At 34.8% G+C, this 5,314-nt stretch overlaps 1 non-coding gene across 1 annotated transcript in view; it reads left to right on the top strand.

Moving 5' to 3' along the window:
• LOC115029183 overlaps positions 1-2 on the top strand; it is a 107-nt gene extending 105 nt beyond the window's left edge. Inside the window, exon 1 of the small nuclear RNA XR_003834737.1 lies at positions 1-2. This exon is cut by the window's left edge and continues 105 nt beyond it. This is a non-coding gene — a small nuclear RNA (U6 spliceosomal RNA).
• The last annotated feature ends 5,312 nt before the right edge of the window (positions 3-5,314 follow it).

Consider the following 5,314-nt stretch of genomic DNA (forward strand, 5'->3'; position numbering starts at 1 on the left):
AGGGCCAAAAGAATGGGAATGGGTGGGTAGGGAAGTGGGGGGCGCTATGGGGGACTTTTGGGATAGTATTGGAAATGTACTTGAGGAAAATATGTAATAAAAATATTAAAAAAAAAAAAATTTTTTCCCTTTCTCTGTTTAGAGTAAAAATTTCCCCTTTCCCAACTTCGGAACTTTCTACTTTTCCACTTAGATAGCTTTCCTAGAAAACCTCTTACAACTTAGTAATAAATGCTATAATCACTGTTTCCCTTTGCCTTATTGCGATTTCTGACTAGCAAGTTGAAAACTAGAGCCACACAGTTCCTGCTGACTTCAAACAAAGGCCACATTCCTGCTGTTAGGCTACAGTTGGCCCTGAGAAAGAGCAAGAAAGTTTTAGGACTTTTTACAAGTTATCATCAACATTTCAGTACAGTTAGAGAGTTAGAACATTTGTAGACCCTCAGACTTTAAAGCCACACCAGAGTTCTCTTCTGTGCCCCTACCAATAATCTCTCCAGGCTGAGAGGCTCCGGGTACATTCTCAGAGAAGAGGTAGGAGGAAAGGCAGCCTGTCAAAGCAAAGACCACTCCCTGATACCAACCTTTTCCTTGATTATTTTTCTATTGTGTGAAGAGACACCATGACCAAAACTACTTATAGAAAGAAAGAGTTTATTTGTGCTTTGTCTACAGTTTCAGAGGGTTAGTCCATACCAACATATTAGGCAATATGGGTAACAAGGAGGCAGGAATGATTCAGGAGTGGTAGTTGACAGCTTACATGTTGATACAACAATTATAATGCAGAGAAAGAGAACTAAAATGGAAGTGGCATGGAATTTGAAGTCTCAAAGACCACCCACCGTAGGGACACACCTCCTCCATCACGTCACATATTATAATACTTCCAAAACTCTTCCACCAATTGGGGACCAAAATTTCAGATAAATTAGTGTATGGGGGACATGCTTATTCATTGAATCTCACTGTACTTAGTAAAAAGTACTAGAAATCAATTTAAAGTTTATCTAATAGCAAAGAAATGATGCTAGTATGTGATTTTCACCATTTAAAAATCCTTTTATTGATTATGATTACATGTTTGTGAAAGTATATATGATATATCTATATAACAGTGTGGGTTCCACACATGTGTGTACATGTAGAAGACAGAAAACAACTTTGTAATTTACTTCCTTATACCCAGTTCCAAGGTCTAATTCAGATTTACAGGATTGTTAGCCCACTGATCAAAGATTGTTTCAAATTAATAATGGAGAAATATACTATTTCAATCTCTGTGTGGACTACAGTTACTGTCACTTCACATTTTGACACTCTAAGTTTCTCTAGCATTCAATCTCACCATTCTTGGTAACATTCCTACTTGACAGTGAAATTTCATTGGCAAAAGTGAAAATTTCCACTTTATCTGCACATATGTTACCTATGCATTATCCCTATAGCCTAAGACATTTTCCTTCAATTTCCAGCTCTACAATATAGATGATTAATTAGTCTCCTCAGTGTGCTTGTTATTGTTGGATATGTCTATCAACACTGTTGAAATCTCAGACTGTTAAAATTAACTTTATCTTTTAAAAAATGAATGTATGCATTTTGAGAGTTAAATCAGTTTCATAATCAGTTGTCTAGTAATTTTCATAGGTCAGGTACTGACTAATGAGTGTATTTTGAATTCATGAGTGAAGACATGAAAGATGAAGGAAATCAGGGCATAGAGGCAGATAGGAAAACCCCTATTGTATATTTGGCTTCAAACGTGGTTATTTATTTATTTATTTATTTATTTATTTATTTATTTATTTATTTATTTATTATATGTAAGTACACTGTAGATGTCTTCAGACACCCCAGAAGACGGAGTCAGATCTCATTACNGATGGTTGTGAGCCACCATGTGGTTGCTGGGATTTGAACTCTGGACCTTCGGAAGAGCAGTCGGGTGCTCTTACCCACTGAGCCATCTCACCAGCCCCTCAAACGTGTTTTATAGAACTCATTCATAAGATTATTTGAGCATCCTTTTCAAAACTAATTTTTTTCACTTAAATGGATCTGTATCCCTCTTTAGTTTCCCTTTCATCCTCTCTTCCCTACCAGTTACATTCCTTCCAACACTTCATGCCTTCTCCCAAGCCTCTTTTTCTTTGGTTATTGTTTTACACACACACACACACACACACACACACACACACACATGCACAGAAAAAGTGTATACATACAGCTTTCTGGGTTTACTTTTGTTGTTTGTGTGCATAAGGTTTCAAGGATGATTATTCTGCTTGACAATCATTCAATATCCTTGTTAGAGATTAATTCTCCTCCTAGCAGTTATTAGTTTCCTGGGTTTGGTTTCTAAAGGAGAGTCATACAAAGTTTTCCCCCTTCAGTGTTAGCATGTCCACGGATATTTCAATTGACTTGGTCTTGTTTCTGCAGCAAATTCTAAGAGATATTGTTTCACAGTTAATTTCCTAATGTTCTGGTTCCTATAATCCTTCTGCTCAATCTTCTTTGATGCTCCCAAGCCATATACACAGCAACTGTTGTGTAGATGTATCTAGAGGGACTGGTTTTCATATGATTATTGTTCTTTGTGCTGGATCTAGTCATGATTTTCTGAAATCATTTGCATTTGTTGTAAAGAAAGTCTTATTTGATGAGGGGTTTTAACTATATTTTTCTGTGGATATAATGATGAGATTTAGAATGTAGTACGAAACTATGTTCTAGAAAAGTGGTAATAGATTATCTTCTAAAGCCCCCAATCTTACTAGGTCCAGGAAATTGCTGTATTTTTTTGGTACCAGGAACAATTTCCTTCCTGTTGTGTGGGACTCAAGTCTAATTAGACTGCTGGTGATAACCACCAGTTATTGTAATTTTATAAGAATCAAAAATTTTGTACGAGTTTCCATAAATTATTGGCTTTTTAAAAACTAATTTTAAGTTTTGTTTACAACTTAAAATTCTTTTGGATTGGGGCTAAAGAGTGTCTTAATGAGTAAGAATGATTGCTAATGAGTTCAAATTCCCAGCATCCATATAAAACACCAAGTATGGCTGATTACATTGCTATAACACCACAACAGGTAGTTTCTGGAAGCTCATTGTCCAGTCAGCCTAGATATAATGGTAAACATCATATTCAGTGAGAAAACCTGTCTTTAAAAAAGCCTTTAGGCAAAGATAGACAACACACTAAAGAATGAATAACTACATGAATCCATCAAATAAAATTAAAACCCAGTATAAATTGATAAAGTATTAAATTTTTTAACAAATATTTAACAATTTCTCTTGTCATAAAAGGCCACACAAACTTCAGACAATTTTATAAGTATGATAGTTATTTTTTTTAAAAAACTGTTTGGAATACATGTCTTTGTGTATGTGTGCATGTGTTCAAGTGTTTGTGAGTGTTCATGCATGTACACTTGTGTTCACATGTGTGTGCATATCTGTATACTCATTTTTTTGTGTATTTTCCTGTGTGTCTCTGTGTGTTTGTTTATATATGTAGACTCCTTCTGATATATACTAAGTTAAGAGTGCCTGACTTATGCAGTATATCCTAGGTTCCTATTTCCTAGGCACATATTTATGATTGTGTTTTGTTATGAAAGTTGTTGCACAGTAAGGAGGTTGCCCCAACCTCTTTTGTTTCTGTACAGAAATGATTCTTAGCACAAAAAACACATAGAAGATTTATTTGCCAAGTGTTTTATTCACATAGTACCAAGATCCCAGGTACTTGAGAACCATTTGGATTATTCAATTTTCTGATTTTGATTTGAATTCTATGACACTCTATATGTACATTGCCTTAGCAATTATATACTAATAAAAAAGATTTATAGGATTCTAAATAGGCTGATGATCAGGGAAAGCACTTATCTTTAACATTTTGAAATGTAAATATATTTAAAAAGTTCTTTCTTCTCTGAACTTAATAAGGCAGCTGGAGAGAGTTTGCAAGTTGGCATATGAATGCACTGATATTGTGGAATAACTCTAAACATTTAATGTGGTTATGATGTTTCTTGTATCTATAGATGGAAATAATTAATCTTGGAAATACATGCTTAATCAAAACCAGTTAGTATTACTTCCATGGTGGTTAATTTATCACAAAGTACCTTCTAAACACATCAGTATTCTTAAGATTCTAAAGACTTATTTCAACAGCAGGAAGGATTTTAAATTTATTTTTCTTTTTTAATAAACTATAATTATAAATGTTTAGTTATTTAAATAGTTATAATTCTAATAGAAATTTTAGAATACTTAATGCACCAAAATTTCTTTTCCTATTGAGAAGTTCCATACATAGCTGTCTTAGTCAGGGTTTTTATTCCTGCAAAACATCATGACCAGGAAGCAAGTTGGGGAGGAAAGGGTTTATTCAGCTTACACTTCCACACTGCTGTTCATCACCAAGGAAGTCAGGACTGAAAATCAAACAGGTCAGGAAGCAGGAGCTGATGAAGAGGCCATGGAGGGATGTTTTTTTACTGGCTTACTTCCCCTGGCTTGCTCAGCCTGTTCTCTTATAGAATCCAAGACTATCAGCCCAGAGATGGTCCCACCCACCAGAGGCCTTTCCCCCTTCATCACTAATTGAGAAAATGCCTTACAGTTGGATCTCATGGAGGCACTTCCTCAACTGAAGCTCCTTTCTCTGTGATAACTCCACCTGTGTAAAGTTGACACAAAACTAGCCAGTATATAAGCTTAATTTCTTTTCTTAAAACACTAAGTGTCACAGAGTGGTGGCACATGCTTTTAATTTTAGCCCTTGAGAGCCAGAGTCAGACAGATTTTTGTGAGGCTAAGAGGCCAACCTGATCTAAAGAATGAGTTTCAGGACTTCCAGGACTACACAGAGCAACCCTGTCTTGAAAAAAAATCACAAACAAGCAAACAAACAAAAATATAAAAACAAGCAAACAAAACAAAAACAACTACAAAAAATCATGTGTCACATATATCCCAGAAACTTATTGAATTTAGTCACACATCATGTTACTAAAACTTGATTAAATATACTATTATAAATTTATTTCTGAGTTATTTGATACAACAACAAGATGCACAAGACAAAATGCTAAAATGAGAGCTACATACTTTCTTAAATGATTGAAGCACAGATAAAATAAATGTTGAGTATTCTGGTTGGCTCCTCTCAACAGCGACCTAGCAATTGTTTGTGTTTGTGTCATTGGCAGCCAGCTCAGATTAAAGTTGTATTCTAAATTCATTGGGAAAACTTATAATTGAACAATAGATACAGATATGCCTACAA

This window comes from Mus caroli, chromosome 13 (assembly GCF_900094665.2).
Source record: "Mus caroli chromosome 13, CAROLI_EIJ_v1.1, whole genome shotgun sequence".
NCBI classification, from domain to species: domain Eukaryota; kingdom Metazoa; phylum Chordata; class Mammalia; order Rodentia; family Muridae; genus Mus; species Mus caroli.